The sequence below is a fragment of the Elephantulus edwardii genome, unplaced genomic scaffold (genome assembly GCF_000299155.1).
Source record: "Elephantulus edwardii isolate Elephantulus edwardi_28Jun2011 unplaced genomic scaffold, EleEdw1.0 scaffold00125, whole genome shotgun sequence".
NCBI classification, from domain to species: Eukaryota; Metazoa; Chordata; class Mammalia; order Macroscelidea; family Macroscelididae; genus Elephantulus; species Elephantulus edwardii.
Window position 1 is genome coordinate 8,927,001 of NW_006399875.1, and position 24,700 is coordinate 8,951,700.

Below are 24,700 nucleotides of genomic sequence, written 5' to 3' on the forward strand. Positions count from 1 at the left end.
ACAGCGCAGGAGGAGAAGACCCTCTATGAGATGGATTGATTCGGTGACTGGGGTAATCGGGATGGGTGTGTCAGAGGCAGTGCGGTTGGTGCAGGATAGAGCAGGGTTTAGGGTTGCTGTGCATAGGGTCACTATGAGTCGCAAACGACTCTATGGCACATAACAACAACAACAACAACAATTATCAAACAGGGAGCTCTGGTGGCCTAGTGGTAAGATGCTGCACTAAAATATCTAAGGCATGCAGTTCAAATCCACCAGCTGCTCTGCAGGACAAGGATGGGCTATCTTTTCCCCTGCTATTATCAGCCACTGAAAACTCCCTGGAGGGGCAGATATGGGTTTGTTCTAACTTGATGGTACACAACAACAACAGTTTCCAAATGGACTTTCAAACTTGTGTTTTAGAACTGCTTCAAGCTCACTAGTGTTGAGTCAATTCCATCAGGTTTCTGTGGATCTAAAATCTCCATGAGAAGAGACTGTCTTTATTTCTTCAACTGAATGGCTGAAGGATTTGAAGAGCAAAGTAGACCAAAGGATTACATGACCAGGATTCGATAGGACTGGTTTAAAAGTACAGAAAACTTTGATAAAGAGAGTAGAGAGTTTAAAAAAAAAAAAAAAAAAAAAGAGAGTAGAGAGTTTCAACAGACTCACCACACAGTCATTTCCCCCCATCGTAAACATCTTGTACTAGCACAATACATTCATTATAATTAATAAACCAATATTGATATATTATCATTACTTAATTCTCCACTGGACCAATTAGCAGCACCAGGATGGATGGTGAAGAGATTGAGATTGTTCACAGTTTTAATTTGCTTGGCTCCACAGTCAACACTGTCAGCACCAGCAGCCAGGAAATTAAAAGACACATAGAGATGGGAAAGTCTGCTGTTAGGGACCTCTCCAAAGTACTGAAGAGCAATGGTGTCTCTCTGGAGACTAAGGTGCGTCTGGTATAGGCCATGGTCTTTGCTATCACTTGTTATGTGTCAGAAAGTTGGATAATGAATAGGGAGGATAGAAGGAGAATTAATGCCTTCGAGCTGTGGTGCTGGAGAACAGTATTGAGGGTATCATGGACTGCTAAAAAACCAACAGATTCATCCTGGAGAGGGTTAAACTGGGCAGCCCCTTGGAGGCAAGGATTCTGAGGCTCCGTCTAACATACTTTGGACATGTTGTAAGGAGGGACTGCAGGAGGGGAAGGCCCTCTATGAGGTGGATTGATTCAGTGACTGGGGTAATCAGGATGGGTGTATCAGAGATGGTGTGATTGGCACAGCATAGAGCAGGGTTTAGGGCTGTTGTACATGGGTTGCTATGAGTGGCAAGCAACTCGATGGCACATAACAACAACAACAACAATTCCAATATCAGATTTTCTTCATTTTTACCTAATTTCCACTCCAAACATCTATACAGGATAGCATATCCCTCTGAAAGCTATGTCTTCTTAGAGTCTTCTTGTCCATGAAAGTCTCCAAATTCTCTTTGTTATTGACCGCCATCGCAATTTCGTCAAGTATTTTCTTTATTTTTTTTATTTTATTTTATTTTATTAATTTTTGTGTATGTACCGTCAAATCGTATCTGATTGGTACAGGAGCAGATTGCCCCTCCTTCTCCAGCAGAGCATTTGGTGGGTTCGAACCATGCACTCCTGGGATGAGTCAAGTATTTCCTAAGATGTACTTCTATTTTAATTTAGCTGATGTTTTATTAAACTGAAATTATGGCTTTTGACATGAAAACTACAGATATAAGGTACTATTTTCATATTATATCAAGAGTAAAAAAATGGATTTTTAAAAAAAATTCCTTACATGTATTTTGGGAAATGAAACTATATTGAATGTACAGTAAGAGATTTCCCATCCTCCTCTCACAGAGCAACCAGAGGATTTGAACCACCTACATTTTGGATTAGCAGTGCAACTCTATACCTAGTAGGCCATCAAATAGATAGATATATCTAGATACACACAAATATATAGATAAACATATATATAGACATACACATAAAATACATACACAAAAAATACATACACATATATGCTATTTTTGTTTTTCATCAAGTCAGAATCAACTCATAGCTGACCCTCCAATAGGTTTTCAAAGGCAGTAAATTACACAAAAGGAGATGGTCTTTCACAAAGCAATCACTGGGTTCAAACCATGTGCCTTGGGGCTGGCAGCACAGTTCCTTATCACTAGGCCACCATATATAGATGTATTTTAATTATTTGTATTCCTAGAAACCAAATGAATTTTCAATGCATCAAACTGTCACTCATACTTTCAATCTGAAATAAATAGCTAGGGAAGATCCAGGATTTTAGGGTTATATTTATATAAACATTTATAAATAAATGGCATTCTTAAAATAAATCTAACCTCATTTAGAATGAGCATATGACAGTCTAGAAGACATAAACAAAAAGTGTTGCAACTTAGATAATACTCTTAATGACAATGTGAGAACACTAGAATTACTGTCCTTTCTTTGGAGTCAGTGCAGCTCCAAGGCCAATGTCATCACTTGAGAGTGACTGTTGAAAAAATGAAAGAAAAAAAGGCATATAAACACAGAAAAGAGCACATCTTCAAGGAAGAGAAGGGTAGGTTCCACCAGCAGTGACTGCCTGCTCCATTCCCTAGGGCCACCAACCTCAGCTGACATTTCTTAAAGTTGCTCAGGGGTTTAAGTTAATTCTTCCCAGCCCTGTCAACCTTAATCCAATCAATGATTTCCCTCAAGACCTGAAAGTGCTGGCACATCTCCCCGAGCACTTCAAAACACAAAAGAATTTTAATCCCTTACTGCTCCTTAACCCACTAGATGGAAAAATTCAGGGGGAAAGGTATAAATGCTATCTGTCTATTATTATTAATTAGCTCTCAATTAATGGGCCTGAAAAATATGATGAGCTTTAAATTACTCTGTTTGCAGGTCAAACAGAGCTGAATTCCACACAATTCATGTGATCTGACCAAGTACTTTCATGAGCAACACAACTCTATAAGCCTGGATCACTATTTCCCACATTCCCAAAAAATCTTTTCCAGAGCCCTTGGATATGTGACCCTTAATAAGCAGTGAGTTGAGAATTTTCCTCCTTTCCTAAGGGCTAAAGCCAACAGCCGGGATAATGAGAGACTATCAACAGTGTGTTCTGAGTATTGTGAGTAGAGGCCACGCCTTACATTCCACCTGTCAACTGCACCTGGACATCCAGGTGGACGACACCTGGGCAGGTAAACAGGAGACAATTTTTCAGGTAGAAAGTCCCAAATGAATAGACAAAGCTCCATCAGTGATCTTTCAGCTGTGACTTACAGATAGATCCAAATGGGAACTGCGAAGCAACAAGATAAAAACAATTGAAATAGAATCACTGTGTAAGTGAGTGAGAAACACAGAAACATCAAAATAACTTCATAGTGGTCAAGCAAGAGGAGACCCTTCAATCCAACAACACAAGTTCATTATCTTCGAGCATTCCCTATGCAGAGCTTTGACAGTTCAAAAGCACAATTTTAGGAACTCAATCAACTCTTTGCTGGTAAGTCGGAACAAACCCACAGCAGATCCTGAAACAGGTTGGAGAGGCTTTTTCGCACAAGCGGGGATGGTCCAGATTCATCCCAAGGAGCCCCTGGCAGATTCTAACCAGAGAGACATCACCTTTGCATTCACAGTGTAACTTCGTAGGAACTATACCACCAGGACAGCCCAGCTAATTTAAATAAAAAGACTTCTGTGTTGTTACGGGTGCTCAATCACAACTCACAGCGACCCTAAGAACAACAGATCTGATCCATGTCCTATCTTGTGCCTTCCTCATAATCTCTGACAAACTCAAACCCATTGCTGCAGTCACGATGTCAAACCACCTGGCTGAGGGTTTTCCTCTCCTTCACCGTCCATCCATCTTCCCAACAATGATGTCCCTCTTCAAGGAATAGTCTCTCCTAACATCATTCCCAAAGTATGCAAGACAAAGGTTCATCATCTTTGCCTTCAAAGAGCATTCTGGATGCACCTTCCTCAAAAGATATCTGTTCTTGTGGCAGCCGATGGGATCATCAACACGCTTCTCCAAGACAATTCAAAGGCAGTGGCTCTTCGTCTGCCATCTTCAGTCACTGCCCAGCTCTCAGATGCACAGCAAGCAATCAAAACCACCATAGCCTAAGTCGGATGCACCTTTTGGTCCTCCAACTGGCATCACCGCTCCTGGCATCACTGCTCCTCTGTAATATCGAGAGGTCCCTGACCACAAACTTCCCGAGAGCCACACTTTTTTGATAGTAAGATTCAAATATGAAAAGTAAATATTTATGACACATATTTTCATTGCTTTATTATTTAATAATTTTAAATTATTGTTGTTATGTGCCATCAAGTCGCTTGCGACTCATAGTGACCCGCTGTACAAGAGCCCTAAACCCTAGTCCCTCCTTGCAACATGCCCAAAGTATGTAAGATGAAGCTTCAGAATCCTTGACTCCAACAAGCATTCCAGCTTCACCTTCTCCAGGACAAACCTGTTTGTTCTCTTTGCAGTCCATGGTATATTCAACACTCGTCTCCAGCACCACAGCTCAAAGGCATCAATTATCTTTCTATTATCCCTAGTCACTGTCCAGTTCTCCCTGCATAGCACACAGTTGTGAAGACGATAGCCCAGATCAGGCACACTTTAAGTCTCCAGCCTGATGTTGTTGCTCTTCAGTACTCTTGAGAGGTCCCTTACAGCTGACTTTCCCAATGCAATTCATGTCTTGACTTCCTGGCTGCTGGTATCAAAAGTGTTGACTGTGGAGCCAAGCAAACTAAAGCTGTTAACTATCTCAATCTCTTCAACATTATTATTCAAACACATAAATAAGTATTCTCCATCATACAAAACTCACTGCCATTAAATCAATTCTAATTCATAGTGATTTCCCCTCAAGTTTCCAAGGCAGTAAATCTTTTGACAGGAGGAGATCATCCAGCTATCTTCCTCAGAGTGACTGAGGGATTCAAACCACTCACCTTGCAGCTGGCAGTGCAACACTTATTACACTATACCACCAGAACCTCTTTGTCTCTCGATAGTACATAACAAAGTTTCCAATAAATATCAATCAGGATCTTATGCCAAATGAATATTTTAAGTTTTACAATAATTTAGCATTTTTTTTCAGCTGGCAATAATTCAAATCATAGTCAGTGGTTTCAACTTAAACAAAATGGCATATTTCAGTACATTCACATTGAGAAAAATGCATTTACTTCTCAGCAAGCTATTTTGACACAGTGAGCGCATAAACAGGCTCAAGTGTGATAGAGATGATAAGGAAGGCACAGAGCAGGACTGGGTTTAGGTCTGTTGTTCACATGGTCACTATGAGTTGTTCTCCACACAACACCTGACAATCACAACAATCGTTCCACATGCTAATTCCTGCCAAAGTGACCACTGTTCAACTACACATTCTCCTAAAATAATGTATTAATAAAAGAACATTCTGGAAGTCCCTATCTAAATCAACCTTCTGCATGCCAAAGACTATTCATTTTCTTTGGAATAATGACTATTTGTTCCAGGAATACAGGCAGGACCTGTCCCTAGAGAAAGATACTTGATAAAGAGAGCACAACACAGAAAAATCCTCAATGAGATGGACTGATACAATTACTGCTAAAACTGGTCAACCTTAGCAGCGAAAATGAAGATGGTGCAGAATCAGGCTGCAGTTTGTTCTATTTTACATAAAATGACTGTGAACTTGAAGTGCCTCCATGGCCTCTAACAAAACCATATTGAATTAACCATTTTTTTTTCCATTATTAAATGATTCTATTCTAGACAATATTATTTAGAACACTGTTTTATTATTGTGGAAATTTTTATGTCTTTTATGTTCATAGTGCTTAATAAATTTGGACATTTTCTGTCGTTAAAAAGGAAAAGAAAATATAAACTTGGTGCAGCTCTATTCTCTTTGCTAGTATCTTTAATAACCTCCTGTAGTAAAACATATGGAATATTTCTATTCCGTTTTCTCTGTGAGAATCTGTCTTTGATCAATAAACTGCTCGACTTGAGGATTCCCGGAAATCACATGACACTTGGCCTGACAGGCAAAATGACTGTGCCAGGCCAGCACATGGAACAGAAGGACTCCTGTTAACTAATCAACACAGGGATCTCTGACATCCATTTGGAGATTGATTTTCTGTCTTCTATCTTGTCTTCTCATTTCAACATGCATCTGTGATACGATTCAATGATTACTGCATATTAAAAATTTATCCCACATAAGGCATCTACTTTGAAGCCAGGTATGCATTAAAGTTCTGAGTTCCCACGCATCACATCATTATATCATAGATGTTAAGGCAGTTTTAATGACTAGTCCTCAAGCTGCTTGTTTTCAGTGTAAGGGGAATGAGACTCACCCAGCAAACCAATAATAAACAGGATGATTTGGGGTTCTTAGACATACTGTGAAGAATATAAAATAGAAGAATTGTTGGGGAGACACCAAGAGAGCTTAGCTTTAGCAGGATGATAAGGAGACAGAAAACGGGCCAAGAAGGCTGTATGTAGTCGCAAAGCAGGAAAAGATGGGAAAGGGCAGGAAGGGGTTGGGGTGTCACTGCCAGGATTATAAGCAAATTCACGACATTGTGTGGACATAGAGCAATTTCTCTAACTTCTGTGGATTGATGTGTGGTAGGGGGAGAGAGGCAGACTTAAGGCAGATAGGCAACCAGCAGTTTATGAGGGAATCTTGATGAGAAATGATGCAAGTTTGTACCAGCATTTGAACACTTGCCACAATGTCCCATCACCATTCTCTCGAAGTCTGTAAGTCACTCACAAATACACCAAGATAGTCACTGCAACATCATCACACATCTATAAACACACTCCACCCCTTGAACTTGTACAGTATGTTTCTCACCTGGCATGCACGTGGGAATGTTTAGTTTTGTTTCTCAATAAAATAACAAACCTACAGAGCTGAGTAGCATATAAGTGGATACTGGCATGGCCAGTGTACTATTGTTGATATTCTCAATGTGTTGGGATGTATGCAGAAGTAGCCCTTCCTTTGCTAAATGACCACTTGTAGTCATCTTCTAAGATATATTGTTGTTGGGTTTATGTGCTGTTGTGTCAGAACAGACTCAGAGGTGACACTCCAGTGGGTTTCTCTTGTTGTTGTTTGCCTTCAAGTCAAGCATGACTCATAGTGACCCTACAAACAAAAGGCCTGAAGCCCCTCTACAACTATCAACATTTATCAAAGTTCAGAGTTTCCAGAGGCATGTTATTTAGGAAGTAGATGCCACTCATGTTTCCAAACCTTTCATAGTATGTTATTATTGTGTATGTCATTGAGTCACCTGGGATGTACAGTGACCCTATGTACAGCAGCTCTGAATCCTTCCCTGTCCTGAGACAGTCTAACTCCAACACGCCAGCTCCCATCACTCCAGTTATGGTATCAATCCATCTCTTCCAGGGTCTCCCTCTCCTATGCTGTCCTTCTACCCTTCTGATGTCCTTCTCCAAGGACCAATCTCTCCTGGCCACATGCCCAAAATAAGTGAGGTGGAGCTTCAGAAGCTACATATTGAAGGGGAGGAGAATGCCCATCTTTCTCTTGCAAAGGAACTGACAGATGTGAACCATATGCATATGCCTTTTGTCTGGCAGCTCAACCCCTTACTAGTAAGCCATCAGAATGCCTGCAAAGATATATCAGTAATAAACACAGTTCAGATGAGATCTACTTTAGATAAAATCTGTTTAGCAGAAATACTGGGGTTGCTTCTGCACTGTAACAGCAGTGACTTAAGTCACAGAAACAGATTTTTAAAACTGAGCAAGGATTAAAAAAGTAAGAACAGGACATTTCCTCAGAGTACTGAAAAAAAATTGACATGAAAATATAAAAGGAGAAGGAAGTGTAATAGACACTGGTCAAGACTACATAAAGGACATTGACAGCAATCACCAAATATCACAAAGAGTTGCATGATCTCTCCTCCAAGTTAGAGCTAAAAAATATCATCTAATTCACAGCTAAATAGCATTTAGCTTCCACATTAGGGACCCACCAAATTTCTCTTAGTCAAATGACCAATGACTGAAAAAAAAAAGTCAGATGAATATTCACTAAGGACGTTGTGCACTGGATAAAATGGACTCTTGGTCACATGGTTTGCAAAGTTTTTACCTACATTTGTAAAACATATAACACATGAGATATCTCTCATAATTACTATGCTTAAAGTCTTCAATACGGGTTGCATCCTCAATGTCAAGAAAACAAAGATTCTTGCCACTTGACCAATAGGCAACATCATGATAGAGAGAGACTGTCAACAACTTGATCTTGCTTGGATCCACAATTAAGATGCTTGGTACCAGTAGTCAGGAAATAAGGAGACACATGGCACTGGAAAAAATCTGCAGTTAGGGACCTCTCCAAATTACTGAGGAGGAATGATGTCAGTTTGAGCACTAAGGTGCATCTGATTCAGGCCATGACCTTTCTAGTCAATTACTATGCATATGAGAGCTGAACAAAGAATAAGTATGACAGAAGAAGAATTGATGCCTTTGAGCTTTGGTGTTGGAGAAGAACACTGAACATCCCATGAACTGTCAAAAAAAAAAATTAAACAAATATATCTTGGAAAGAGTGCAGCCAGATCGCTCTGTGAAGGCAAGAATGATGAGGCTTCCCCTCACATACTTTGCGTATGTTGCTAGGAAAGACTATTCCTTGGAGAGGGACAGAGTGGTGCATGGAAAGGTGGGAGGCTGGCAAAGGAGAGGAAGGCCCTCTTCTTTGGATTAACAAGGTTGATTAACATGGTGACTTCCGCAGTGGTCTCTACTGTGTCAAGAAGTGGGAAGATGGCATAGGACAGGATAGTGTTCAGATCTGTTGTTTATAGGGTCGCTAGGGGTCGTACATGACTCGATGGTACCTAATAACAACAACTACATTTCCTTCCACACCCTATTCAATCTCCCATAGTTCTCTAACAGTTCCTCACTCTTCTCTTCTACTAGCAGTCTGCAAACCACTTACCATTCTTATAGGTGGAGTGAGCCACATCAACTCACACTATGACACTGTGGCAATGTAAAGTATTTCAGTCTAGGATCTTGCATCCTTACAGCAATTAGTGCACACTAATGCAACTGGCTCAAAAAGAGACAGATGGACTTCAGAGATCCAACAGGAAAAGAAGCAGCTCACTGATGGAAGATCGCACTCTTTGTGACTCCAACTCACTTACTTCAGACACATCATCAAGGGGGCCAAAGCACTAGAGAAGACCACCCAGCGTGGTAAGATGGAGGACTGGCAAAGGAGAAGGAATCTTCGTTGTGAATGATTAACACAACCATGAACTCAAACATTTCAATGGTTATGAAGAGGGCACAGAATTGGGAAGGGTTTTCACTAGTTATAGGTGGGGTTTCCAGGAGTAGTAGCTGCCATCATGGTAAGGAACAACACAGTGTATGACTTACCTGAAATTCACAGTCAGTCTCCTTTGTTGAATGAATGGTTAAGTCAAATGAACCATTCACCAGCACATTTAAAAAGTGTGCTTGCCCAAAAAAGATGAAGATTCTGCTCCTTCCATATCATGAAATGCCTGTTCTCCTCACCAGGTTGTAACACACTTCCAGCTCCTCTGTCAGGTTCCCCCGAGCCACATTCACTCTTCTGTGACCACAGCCTTCATTTGCAGAGATTAAGAGATGTTGCCCAAGTGCCAATCTCCCTGGCCATTGCCTTGTGCTCAACCTTCCACAGGAAATCTCTGCTTCCCCTTTTATTCTACAAGTGCAAGCTAAAACCACTTCATGGACCACCACCTCAACAGCAAATATCACACAATTTATCATGCAGCCTACTCTCGATGGCAGGAAAGAAGACTTCTGAGTACTGAAACAAAAATAACCATTATCTGAAACTTCATTAAGCAGTAAAGCAAAACCCTGATCAGTAGCTCCAATCATGATGAAAAAATAAATAAATAAAATAAAGGCAGGGATGGGAGACTTCAGCTTACATCTTTCAGAAATGTTATCAGGAGGTAATTGCCCCTGGAGAAAGCATTTTGCAAAGTTCAGGGTTAGCAAAAAGGAAGACATTCAATGAGATGAATCAACTCAATATTGCAACAACTGCTTTAACACAGCAACAATTATGAGGATGCTGCCAGACGAGATGGTGTTTCATTCAATTGTACATAGGGTCAATGAGGGTCAGAATGAACCTGAAGGCACCTAATAATAAGAGAGTGACTACAGTGTTGCTACTAACTAAGTATGTTACATATTCTGTGGGAGAGTCTAGCTTCTCTCTGGTACTTTCTTCCAAATAATCATGAAAATGGAAACAAAATAAATTTTTTAAAAGTTATACATGAGTTTGTGCTGTCTAAAAGTTATAATTAGAGTAATAAGAAGTCCTTGATGTTTTTTTTTAATATCTAGGGAAATATGCTCAAAAAAAAAAAAATGGAAGCCTGCTAGGTTTACGCTTCTGAAACAATTCTGATAATATTTCCCAGGGACTACACTCAGCAGCCCACTAGGGAAAAAATAATATTCTAGAACACAGTAGCAGACAGCATTGCCGGGGGAACAAAAGGGCTATGTTCTAGTTGCCAATTTAAACTGCAAAGTATCTATGAAAAAAGAGAGAGAGAGAAAGAGAAGAGACTGACTTTTTCTGAGCTAATTTGGTCTAACTTGCTCTTTTAAAAGTGCTATAAAGAAAATACACAAAAATGTACTTCTACCGACAGGCAAAGAGTAATGTTCCTTTTAGGCAGCGGCCAATGGCCTGGACTTTCCCTGTATCTGCATCACTAGGGAATTGAGCATTTTAGAAGCACCCTTGATATGGGGGGCATAGGCAAGTTTCACAGGCAGGACACCTTCTGACTCTAACTTTCACAGGAGAAATGTAGCCAATGTTTCAAGCACACTAAATTCCAACAACTATGCCTTGCACTAAATGTTCATCCAGATCATGTTTCTGATAGCACCTTCATGTGATTGATCCCATCATAATCACAAGAATTGTGTGAACTTGGATCCCAACAAGGAATGTCAAATAATTACAGAAGCATGAGCAGAGAGAGAGTGAGGTGGCTGAGATTTCAGAGTTCTGAAATTCACTGTGTTTTCTCTACCATTCCCTTACGCCCCAAGGCAACAGTACCTCCACTGTACAACAATCCTTCTTTCACTGGGAAGCAGTGGTCTCTCAACCCCATGGTGCCCAGATCTACTGCTTCAATACAATACTCACTTTACTGAGCCTCACTGCCCCCCATTCAGCACCCCAATGCACTCTCCCTCCAGGATGCCCAAGCACCCCAACACTTTAGCCAATGCTTCCATCCAGCATGCCCACGTACAAAATCTTCCCTCCGTTCGCCACAGTGCCAGCATTTTTAACAATATTCCAAACAAACAAAAAGCAAATGGGGCTTTGCTCATGAATCATTTTTTTATAATGAAAACAAAAGGAGAGATGGAGCCAAAATCCATTGACTAAGTGCTCACTGTGCACCAGTTATGGTCCTAGGGCCCAAAGATCAATAAAGAGATAAGAAAGGACAGACCACTCGTACAGGGCAGGGCAAAGAGAATGGGAGAACCACACAGAGGTCCTGACGATGACACAGGACAGAGCACAACTCGGATCTGCTTATCACAGGGTCGCTGTGAGTCACAGCTGACTTGACAGCATCTAACAATGAACACATGTCTGGGAGGAAGTTGGTGGTGCTGTTGTGAGATGCTGTGAGTCAATTTTGAGTAACAGCAGCTCATGTAACAGAGCAGAACCGTCCACAGGTCATTCCAGTCGGATCTTTGGGGAAGCATATCCCAGTCTCTTATCTTGGGTGATGTCTGGGTGCTTTCCAAACTATCATTCTTTTTTCCCAGCATTTAACCATCGCGCCTCCAGACCTCCTTGGAAGGAGAATACTAAAAATTGAAATATATTCTTTCAGAAGCATGGGATCCTAACAAACTCTTCTTCCTAAATGTGAAACATTCAGAGAAGCCAGGCACAGGCCAGACAGCACTGCTAAGTGGCCCCATCAGAGATGCTGGGGACCTACCTGAAAACTCCAGTGGTCACAGATACCTGGTCTGACACACAGATGTCCCTGAATGAAGGAGGTAACTTGTGCTATTGGGAGGAAACGCAAAAGTCAAAAGAGAAAACATGGATCTGTCATGCTAACCAAGAAGAAATGCTAACATTTTTGAAGGTGAATAAATACAGCTGAGATTCTTCTAAGGATTTTAAGTACACAGCTTCGAAATTAACCCTGAGACCACTAGACAACAAAGAATTCTTCTCGCATAGCCACCAACCGTGGCACTCAGTAATAAATCATCCATTTGCAAATAAATGGTAAGCTGGACTATAGACTCAGCCTGTTACTATTTGCTTTACTTGAGGTGCATAGAATCAGTGCACAGGTAAACTTTTCTCAAAAGAAGAACTGCCTTAAAAAATGGGATAAGCTGCACCCACAAACTTCTGTCCTATATTTCCAAAATGTTAAATAATAATAAGAGTGAAGAATAAACTGCTGAAACATGACAAAACTGAAAGTAATTACTGTACACAATCTAAGTCCATTGGAATAAAAATGAGTAGGTCGAGAGAATCTGAAAAGACCAGTCACAGAAGAATTACAAGTGGGTGATAAAGTTGTGAACTGTTTAATCTCAGTTATATCTAAAGAGAAGTAAATTAAACGGCAGAAAATACAATTTTGCTACCATCAAGTTTGAAGATTTGTTTTCATGTTTAATTACAAAATACAATGTTGTCAACATCATGAGAAAATTGGTACATTATGCAGAGAAAAATATTATATGACACAAGCTTTCTGAAGGACAACTTTCACATTATGCATCAGTAGCCGCTCCAAAGTACTGAAGAGCAATGGTATCTCTCTGGAGACTAAGGTGCTCCTGATACACACCACGGTCTTTGCAATCACTTGTTAGGCATCAGAGCTGGACAATGACTAAGGAGGACAGAAGGAGAATTGATGTCTTTGAGCTGTGGTGCTGGAGAAGAGTACTGAGGGTGCCATTGACTGCTAGGAAAACAAACAGATTCATCCTGGAAAGGGTCAAACCGGGTGGCTCTATGGAGGCAAGGATTCTGGGGCTTCGTCTGACATACTTTGGACATGTTGTAAGGAGGGGCTGGTCCTTGGAGAGGGGCATCATGCTTGGTAGGATGAGGGACAGCACAGGAGGTGAAGGCCCTCTATGAGGTGGATTGATTCAGTGACTGGGGTAATTGGGATGGGTGTATTGGAGACGGTACAAATGGCACAGGACAGAGCAGAGTTTAGAGCTGTTGTACATAGGGTCGCTATGAGTCTCAAGCGACCCAATGGCACATAACAACAACAACAACAGCCTTAAAACTATCCACTTGTAAGAAGTAAGGTGAGGAAAATAAACTGATGAAAACTTAATTATCAAATTGCATTGGAGAAATATGCTGTCAAGGATCTTCAAAGGATGTCACTTTAAAGAGTAAGGTGCAACGGGTTCAAGCCAATATATTTTCAGTTGCTTTGTATTCTTGTAAGTTAGTAGAGGGACGGCGCAGGAGAGGAAGGCCCTCTATGATGTGGATTGATTCAGTGACTGGGATAATTGGGATGGGAGTATCAGAGACAGTGCGAATGGCACAGGACAGAGCGGAGTTTAGGGCTGTTGTACATAGGGTCGCTATGAGTCGCAGGCGACTCGACGGCACATAACAACAACAACAACAATTGTATTCTTGTGAAGCCTGAAGACCTGCTGAACTGTGATGCTGGTGAAGAATAATGAGTATACTATGGACTGCCAAAGGAACAAACAAGTTGGTCCTAGAAGAACTTCTGCCAGCATTCTCTCTGGAAGCAAGGGTGCTGAGACTTCATCCTTTATTCTTTGGGCATGTTATCAGGAGGGGTCACTCTCTAGAAAAGTACATCATGCTTTGAAAAGTGAAGAGTCCAGAACATTATGAGATACCATCTCACCCCAGTCAGAATAGCAAAATTCAACAGACGAGCAAACAACAAATGCTGGCGAGGTTGTTGAAGAACTGGAACCCCTATTCACTGTTGGTGGGAGTATAAAATGGTGCAACCACTCTGGAAGGCAGTATGGCACTTTCTCAAAAAGTTACAAATAGAAATACCATTTGACCCAGAAATTCCACTACTGGGAATTTACCCTAAAGAAACCATAACCATCACTCAAGCAGATATATGCACAGCCATGTTTATTGTGGCTTTGTTCACAATAGCAAAGAGTTGGAAACAACCTAAGTGCCCATCAACAAATGAATGGAGAGGGAAACTGTGGTATATTCACAGAATGGAATCCTACGCTGCCCTGAAAAACAAAGAACTCAAGAAGTATTATACAAAATGGATGACCCTGGAGGAAATTAAGCTGAGTGAAATATCTCAGTCACAAAAGGGCAAATACTGCATAGTGCCACTGTTGTAAAATGAGACTAACATTGGGGTTTGGAGGAACCTAAGAGGGGTAAATAATGCATATTGCAATGAAACAGATTAAGGAGAGAACTGTTTAAAAGGACCATAAGATTAGGTATTATTTTCATGAGAAGATTACAGAAAGAGAAATGCATAGTAAAGTGGACTGTGGACTTGAGGGGAGGGGATTATATTTCAAGGAAAGCATTTTTTTTCTTTTCAAAGAGAAAAACGGACTGGGTGGGGAGGGATGGAAAGGGAGGAAAATGTGCAACAATGATTAAATGGGGGAAAAACTAAATGCAAAGAATATACTGTAAAATATATTATGTTTCATTAAAAATCATTAATAAAAAAAGAAAAAAATCAGGAAAAAAGTGGAGAGTGAGTGAAAGAAAGGAAGGCACTTAATGAGATGAGGTGAAATAATTATTTCAACAACAGTAAAGGAGAGGATGTCTGTCCTAGGACAGCAGGGCTCCATCTGCTGTACACAGGGTCACGACGAGTGAGAGTTTGCTGGACAGCACCCAGGAACAACATCAACAACCTAGCACTCACTGAGGCTGAAGAAGTAAACTTTAGATAATAAGCTGATGCAAACATAACACTAGGATCTGAGCCTCAGCATCAGGTATGTTGCTCCAAAGAGAAACTGTCATTAGTCTCTTAAAACAAAAAGGGGTTAAAGCCTATGATGTTATATAAAGGTATGGCAAGCAGACACGCATGTGCGCGCGCGCACACACACACGTGTTAATTCTATGAAAAAGATTACTTAGATAGCAAAACACAGAACATGATACATCTTCCACCTGAAAATGTGTATGACTTAGCACTTCTGCTAATCACAGTTATTTCTAGGATATGAGCTCATCCATGAATTTTAACTTCATTTGATCATCCATTTTCTAATGTTTAATGAGCATGTTTTACTTTTGAAGACAGAAATAATAATGGAAATATTATCTGAAAAAGGGCAAAGCATTTCTCTCATGTGCTATACAGTTCTCAAGAAAACACCACTTGTTGCACCTACTTAATAAACTGTAGATTTTAAAACTGAGGAACCCACGCTGGGCAAGGAAAGGGTATGAGTAATAGATACTCTGTGTTTCTATGGTGGCTTACACGTTGCTATGATACTGTCTCACATACTGATATTGGTATGGCAAACACCAGTAGGAACAGTAACGGTGAGCCCAACAGAAACTAGGAGGGAAGGTCTGGGAATCTTTATTATTTTTATTTTTTTTTGTAATGTTGTTGTTGTTATGTGCCAGTGAGTCGCTTGCGATTCATAGCGACCCTATATACAACAGCCCTAAACTCTGCTCTGTCCTGTGCCAATCGCACCGTCTCCAATACACCCATCCCCATTACCCCAGTCACTGAATCAATCCACCTCATAGAGGGCATTCCCCTCCTGCACTGTCCCTCCATCCTACCAAGCATGATGTCTAATGAAAACCCTGTGAACTTCAAAAGAATATTGTCTGGCATGGTTCTAGGAGACAAGTTGTCCCCTGCACTCTACCTAGTGTAAAAATTGCCGAGAAGTACAAAGTGGGTGTGGCAATGCATTGGACATACTAGGGACTTGGAAGACGCCAGATGACACAGCAGTGGGCTAAATTCCATCCATGGGATGACTGTCAATTAGAGTCAAGCCAACCGTGACTAACAATAATGTACATTTCATGAAGGATGAACCTTGTTAACTACATTACCAAATATGGAACATTCTTGGTCACAATTTAAAAGCATGAACATTGTATGTGTAGCAGTAACTGTGAATCGCTAGAAGGAAAAAGGAATGCATAAAGGATGAAAGCCTCATAGTCCAGCCATAAATACCGTGGCTTTTTGCCTGTGTGAATTGGTATATGTGCACACATGTGTATATGTTGCGTAAGTCCTTGATATCATTTAGTATTGCATTTATTTTCCCCTTAACCTTAGGCACCAAGAACATATGTTGTTGTTGTTGTTGTTCTTATGTGCCATCAAGTCGCTTGCGACTCATAGTGACCCTATGTACAACAGCCCTAAACTCTGCTCTATCCTGTGCCAATCGCACTCTGACAAACCCATCCCGGTCACCCCAGTCACTGAATCAACCCACCTCACCAAGGGTCTTCCCTTCCTGCACTGTCCCTCCACCCTCCCAAGCATGGCATCCCTCTTCAAGGACTGGTCCCTCCTTGCAACATGTCCAAAGTATGTCAAACAAAGCTTCAGAATCCTTGCCTCCAAGGAGCAGCCCACTTTTACCCTCTCCAGGATGAACCTGTTTGTCCTCCTAACAGTCTATGGTATATTCCACACTCTTCTCCAGCACCACAGCTCAAAAACCTTAGACACCATGAACATATGCCATATAACTAAATAGTCTTTGAAAAGATGTTTGAGAACTGCAGAGTGTTCCTTTGTCAGATGTGCCACACTATAGCTATGTGCCCACTACTTCATTGTGTTACTCTTTGCAACATCACTCTCGTCACCCAATACCCACTCTGAACCACACATGACAAAGCCTGGCTTCCCTATGCCTACTGTGTCCTGCACAAACGTGGCATGACTCCCACGACCTTGGGGATTGTTATGATACTGATGTCACCCATCTATCTGTCTAGAGAATGCTTCCTCTGCACCCAGTCTTTCCATGATTCTAAGACCCATGATTAGCTCCAGTTGAGTGTTAGAAAGAGGGCAACTTTATTCTGGCGATGTGGCCGGCCTCCAGACAAGGAGCATTTCCTAAAAACCAAATTACTTTACTGAAGGCGATGACCAATGTGCTGCTCCAAAGTTTGAATATGGAAATAAAACATTTGAGTAGGAAAACCAAAATTTATTTAGAGAAGTGGGCATTTCTAGGTTGAAAATTTATGCTCGGAGTCAAATAGAAGATTATGGTGATTTAGAAACATGGTGGGTTGCTTTGCTTTTTGCTTCTCCTTCCTTCTTGACTGTGTCCATTACTCCTCTTATTAAAAATGAAACATGAGATGACAGTCAACTAATTATCTGGAGTGAGTTAGAAAGTTCTATGGCTAATAGCTAGCATGGAGCAAGCATCATTTATATGTGGCTTGGAAGTTCATATTTTGACACTGCTTTTTATGCCTGATTCTCACCACTTGCAAGGCCATTCAATTATTGACAGTGGAAGGTTAATATGGGAAAGAAAGAAAGACGAAACAATGAGTGAGCTATTTTAAAGTTGGCTATACATAAATCAGCTGAATTTCATGGGCCACACTCTCCATAAATCAGCCAGGGCATTAGATACTCCCCTGATAATTCCAGATACAGTGTCAAAATACCATGAAATATTTAAAGAGTGCAACTGCTCAGCGAAGTACTAGGAAAGTTACATTATCCACAATTCCATCAACTAGAATTCTTCACAAGCCATGTCAGTGGGGAACACATCTTCCCCTCAACTGGTTATTTTCTTCCAGGTGAAGGGAGTTTAATTAATGTATCGTTTCGGGCTTTTTTTCCAGCCCTTTGCTGTCTCTACCTCAGATGAGTAAACAAGAATACATTCATTTACCATTATTTCAAGGTTAGAACTAACTCTTCCTCATCATTTAATGCCATAATAGATATTACCATCATATTTTATTACACTGGAGATAAGAGTCTTTATAATTCAAATTTTTACAGAAGCTAAAACTTACATTTATTGGGGAGGCATAATTCAGTGGGGATTAAGTTTATAAACCACGATGCATGGAAACGATTGCATGAAACACAATGTATGCAAACCAATATAAAATAAAAATTTTTTAAATCCATTATAGGCTAACTCACTTTGACATGAAAATGCAAAGAGCTTTAACATAGCATGCCTTTTCCTCTGGCACCTTCTAATTGGCATTTCCTGCAACAAAATGTAACTTCAAATATAAAGACACACATTCTTTTCAAAATGTGTTGGGGTGCTTTTGGTTGTGAGTGGGGTGTGTGTGTGTGTGTGTGTGTGTTGGTTTTGAGGGTTTGGTTTTGTTTGTTTGTTTCTAACTGCAGAGAAATTAGTCTCCTGTTACTCAGGTCACATCCTGTAGCAAACCTTAGGCCATAGTTAAGCATCACAGACTTTCCTGTCACAAAGAAGTGGCAAAGGATCAAAGTTCCCCCAACAGGAGCTGGGCCTCATAAAATAGAAGCATTTCACACTTTCCTGTCTTCATTGAAACTACAAAGAGTGACAAGTGGAAAAGGCCCTGTACTTTAAAATGGTATCAATACATAGACTTTCATTTTATATCTTTATTGAATTTTTTTTTTTATTTCCCAAGGACATCATTTTAGTTTGCACAAGAGGGGATCTTCTCTTTATGTAAAACATTTAGCTGTTGAAGGTTGGTGGGTTGTTTCTTTCTCCTTTGACACATTGCCATGAGGATGGAATGGATACTCTGGAGTTATAGCCACAGAAGATATTTAATATTTGCCCTCACAGAATCATGCTTATTAAACTGTCTACAATATTCATTGTACAATATTAATCTTTGCTAAACGTGATCACAATCAGGTAAGCAATGTTCTTCAGAAAGAACATCAACGTTTGGTGATTTCTCACACTTAGATTAGAAACGTTTTAAAATACTGGTGTTACAAAGTATAAAGTACTTTTATTACAGCTTAACTATTGCATGTTTTAATAAGTGTAAAACTGATCCTGTATCAGGGTAGAAATTTAGTCTTACAGGCAAAAATTACATAATAAAGTAATTAAATGAAGAAAGACCATCTACACTTTCAATAGCCTTTCTTAGAGAGAGAAGTAGTTCATGTAACTTATTTAATAGAATGTAGACAGAGACAGAGAGCTCTATAGCTGTGTTGTGTGTAACATGTCAGGATGCTAACTTAAAGGCTGGCAGTTAGAATCTTCCCGGTGTTATGCAGGAGAAAAATTTACAGTCACAAAAACCCAATGGAGATTACCATTTGTTGGACTTAACCCTTCTATGGCAGCTTTTTAAATTTATGTGTGTGCGCGATTATATAACTATAAATACAGCTTATATCAATTACACCTGTGTTGTTCCTGAGTACCATCAAGTCACAACTGACCCATAGTTGACCCTCCAGCAGATTTTCAGAGGCGGTAACTCACATGGGAGGAGGCTGCCCATCTATCTCCCACAGAGCAGCAGTGGGGTTCAAAGCACATACCTTTGTGTTGGCAGCACAATTCCTTATCACTAAACCACCAGAGTGCCCTAACTTTTATATACATACACAGATATGCATATGGTTGCAGGTATGTCAAGAGATTATAATGAGGAGGTTGGCATAAGATAGGATAGGGTTCAAATCTGTTGTTCATAATGATTGCGAAGAGTCATACTCAACGTGATGGCAACAAAACTGATAGATCTATAGATTAAACACATATAAATATCGTTGTTGTTGTTGTTGTTGTGTACCATCATGTCAGAACCTACCCACAGCTGACCCTCTAGTGGATTTTCAGGGACAGTTAACTTAAGAGGAAGAGACTTGCCCATCCTTGTCCCACACAGCAGCTGGTGGATTCAAACCACATGCTTTTGGGACTGCAGTGCGGCTTCTTACCACTAGGCAAGCAGAGTGTGCACGCATGCTCTCTCCTCTCTCCTCTCTCTCTCATTTTTAAGTGCCTTATCCATATACTTTATTCTTAAAACAATGTTTTGTGATATTTTGCTATTGTCCCTATCTTACAGCTGTGGAAATGGGATTAAAGTCTGAAGATGACATGAATGCTAGGAAAGGACACTGGATTTTTCCACACCTCTCCATGCAACCCCAGCTGAATCCAAAGCAGCATTCCTCTGTAAAGTCATTCATCACAGGGCGGAGCCTACAGGTGTCTGTGAGAAGGTGCATCTGAGCGTGAGCTGGCAGTTAATGGATATCTAAATGGCACTATGTGTTCTTCATTTCTGAGAGCTTTTCAGGAATTCATCTGTTCTTCACTGAAAGACAGAGCTGAACATGGATCTAAGAAGCAAAACATCTAAGTATTCTTTTACTTTGTTGGCCTTTCCTTCTAATTCTTCAAAAAGTAAATTATACAGAGTATTGTTGATGTTGTCATGAACCATCAAGTCGGAACCCACTCATAGCTGACACTCCAGTTGGCTTTCAGAGACAGTAAATCACACAGGACGAGACTGCCCACCTTTCTCTCACACAGCAGCTGCTGGATTCGAACTGTGTTCCTTTGGGTTAGCAGCACAATTCCTTGCCACTAAGCCACCAGGGCTCCCTATACAGAACATAAGTGTAGACATTTCTTACAAATCAATTCATCACAATAGACAGCTTGAAATGACACTTAACTGTGATATGATCAAAAGATAAACAACCAGAGGTGTCAGAACTATGCCTTTTGGGGAGGAGTCTTACCATTTTAATGGACTCAGAGCACAGTATGATCAAATATTTCTGTGAGTCTCCCAGGTTGGAGGTACTGTTTGTGAATGTAATTGGATTCATTAATGAAATCTAAACAGGCAGTTTATTAATCAGTAGGAAAGATTGGCAGACAATATGATAAAAACCTCTTTCTCTATGACATGTTTAATATTCTACATTAATAATAAAAAGCTGTTTCTTTGGCATTTAATCAGATCAGCTTGATGTTGGCAACAAGCATCGTGAACTATTCCCACTCAGATTAACTTCTCACACACCTTCACCACACAGTGACCAAAGTACTGTGGTCTTGGACATACTTGTTGAATATGTTTTTTCAAAAAAATTCCACGGAAGGTACATGAAGAACTGACCGAGAAGTCCATCTGTGATGTGTGTATCACTCCACCAAGAATCACTGTGCCATGTCTGAGGTGGAACTTTTGTGTTTAAAAAAATCACTGGCAGACTACTTTGGGACATGTTCATTGCCTGAATTGTGTCATTCAAGTTTACATACTCCTCAGTTTGTGAGGTCAGTGAAAAGAAAAAACCAGAAGCACAGGAGTGGAACCAGCATTACCACTCCCCCACTGAACAGCTGAAAACCAAGCTCACACAGGTTTTTCCCTTTTATTGGTGGGCGTGGCTTTGAGGAGGGTAGGATAATCTTAAAATCAACCCACTACAAACACAAATCATACTTTTAAGAAGTTGAAAATATCAAAGTTTCCAACTTAGGTCAATTGGACTTCGTTCTAATTTATGTTCTACCTAAATCAGTCCATAAAAGTACATCTGACTTCGTAACACCGATTCTCAGCACTTTGTTTTATATATAACTTTTCTATTTCCTTGCCTAAGAAAAGCCTGATAGAATGAAGGGACTCTGCAAAACTCTCCATCCATTCCCTATAGACAAATCCAGTTTGGAAGAGTATGTGAAAAAAGATACAAGGAAATAATAGCAAGTTCTACATAGTTTTCAAGAAAGCCTTGTATTTTCAATACTTTGCCAAGAGTGATGCTATATTTGAGAAGCCTATAGCCAGGTTCTTTTCCTTTCCAGGAGACTATGAGAGTGGTATTATGCTTAGAAATTAATATATAGATTGGCTTTTTCAACTAGCATAGTTTCACTTTCCCTTTTCTTCCCCCTCTCTGATGAATCATTTCATGGGGGGAGAGATCTAGCTTGTAATCCATCAGCCAAGTGTGAGGTTGATGGAAATCCTGTCTTTCAACAGGGTCTGACTTCTATTTCAAACAACGAAAAGCATTAGCGGCATCTGTAATGACTGAGTTTCACAACTGCACAAACGTATCCCACATTAAATAATCCCTTTCTGCAAGACTGGCAATTTCATTAGTGCAACAACTAAATGTACTTATTACAATTGCCATTCAATTAGGTATTATCATTTTCAATCCACAATATAACATGGAACTTGCATATACAATACATGCACTTTCCCCCATGTATGAACACAGTGGAATTGAATACCAGTTGTTTAGGAAAAAAGCATATATAAAGTCAAACATTATAACCAGAGGCAGACAGACAGATGTATACTTCATCTAACGCCTCTGTCCGGAGCAAATTTATATCCAAACAACACACACTATTATGTTCACAGCGGTCTTGGAAAGCTCTCTGTGAACGAGGTGAAATTAAGTGGAGCTTAAGCAGAGTTACCTGCCCAGTTAAGTCAAGCCTGGATTCAGACCATGCTGATCTTTCCTGGCTACACAGATTTGTTATCAGCCTAACAGCAGGCATCCCAAATTCTAGCATGTAACTCAGATTTTAATCATCTTGATTCAAATACTGCAATCTTGTAACCCACAGAACAGCAACATTCCCTTAACAACATTAACAATGGATTCTGCACGTGGTGAAGACATGTTACCGAAAAGGTTTTTTGGTTGTTTTTAATGGCAGTTTAATGCATGTAGTTACTTCTCACTAGAGGATACTGCCCCTCTGTGTCAGACATACTTCCCCGGGAAGGGAACCCCTGAGACTCGGTCACAGGTTTGCCCCTCCAATTTGCAAAACCCCTTCTCCAAGGGATCTGAGGATCTGAAGCAGGCTCCACTGCCTCTGACACACGCAGAGGAATTATCATCATCAAAGACACACACCTCAGGCAACTGGTGGGAGGATGCACGAGGAGCCAAGTCCTAGGTAGTTTCTTTTTCTCTGGGAAGTGGCTGAGAAAAATGGCAAGTGTCTCCGCTTTCAGTGGCACAGCTCCTAAAAGTGAGCATGCAGGCGTGCCGGGCCTGTTTCTAAATCAACATATTCCCTTCATCATACGAGCACGTATGTCACCAACACCTTTCAGACCCAACGCACACCAGACCAGCTCAACTGAAGCAAACAAGAGCAGAGAAGACATAAAAACACCTCTGAGTCAAAACTATGTCTCCCCCCCCCCCCCCCCCCCCCCCCCCGGCTTCCCACACCCTTCAGGACCTCACATTCGCAGCGAAACACAACTTTGGGCGTTTGGGAAGTAACTCTCTCTCTGGTGGCAGCCCCCCACGCTAAACCCCCCAGACCTCACGCAGAGTCTGTGCCTCTCGCCCCAACCGGGAAGGCGTCGGCACCACCTTGGCAGGGACTAGATCCAGAAGCCAGTGTCTGGAACCTGCTGAGGATCCGTGGATGCAAACACACCGCACACCGGCAGGAGAGGAAGGTCGGGGCCGGAGGAAAGCAGTCTTGCCTTCAGCCATTAATTACTGATCACCCAAATATTGCATCGCCACGCTCCCACACTCCAACCCGGCTTCCAAATCTGCGTGGCAGGCGGCGCTGGCCGGAGCCTCTCTATCTATTGTCAGGACGTGGAAGCCCCCCGAAACCTGCGACTGGAGCTGAAAGAGCTGTCTCCCAGACCGCTAAATATAGACCCAGGGGTGCTGAGGCTGGCCAGCAAGCAGAGACAGAAGAAATGGCCATGCACGCATATGACTAAGTATTTCCCTGGTCTTCCAACCCAACATCGTGATGACATTGAATATAAGGGCAAAAGATTAGAAGGAGTCCTCCCCACCCCCACCCCATCTTCTCCCATAGATTAGGGACGTCATGAAGACACAGGGTCTGCTCTGGAGGGTGGTGGGGCGCGCGATTGTCGGCGTTGCCCTATATACGCCTCCTCCGGGGGAGAGCGGTGGCGGGGAGGGGGAGCACGCCGAAAGGCCAGTTGGTACCCGCTCCAGGAAAGGCACTAACCCGCACCCCAGTCCTGACAGACAGCCGTCTTCCGAGAGGGGACCCTGTGCGGTGGCGGTCCTCCTCCAGGCAGGCAGGGCGCGCAGCTGCCGCCGCTGGCCGGAACCGAGGACCAGCCCGGCCGCCAGAGCAGCAGCAGCAGCAAGAGGAGGAGGAGGTGGAGGAGGGAGAGGAGGACGCGGAGGAGGATGGCGGGGAGGAAGGTGGTGGACAGGATGCGCCGGCCCCAGCAGCCCCGCCAAGGCAACTCACCGACCGGCGCGGCCCCCGGCTGCTTCCTGGGGAACATGCACCCGGAGCGGAGACGGCGGCTGGGTCCGGGAAAGGAGCGCGCCGCCCGGCTTCAGGCCAAGGTCCTGACCTTGCCCGCCCGCAGCATCCTCGGCTTTGTTGTCTGAGCGCGGCCGCGGGCGGGACAGGCGAGGCCGGCGGGGCGCGGG

At 41.7% G+C, this 24,700-nt stretch overlaps 1 protein-coding gene across 1 annotated transcript in view; it reads right to left on the reverse strand.

Moving 5' to 3' along the window:
- Nucleotides 1-24,700, reverse strand: part of CTNND2 (catenin (cadherin-associated protein), delta 2) — a 1,564,764-nt gene extending 1,540,064 nt beyond the window's left edge. The window contains exon 1 of the mRNA XM_006893173.1: nt 24,513-24,700. The gene's annotated coding sequence lies outside the window, so the exon portion shown is untranslated. The remainder of the gene's footprint in view (nt 1-24,512) is intronic.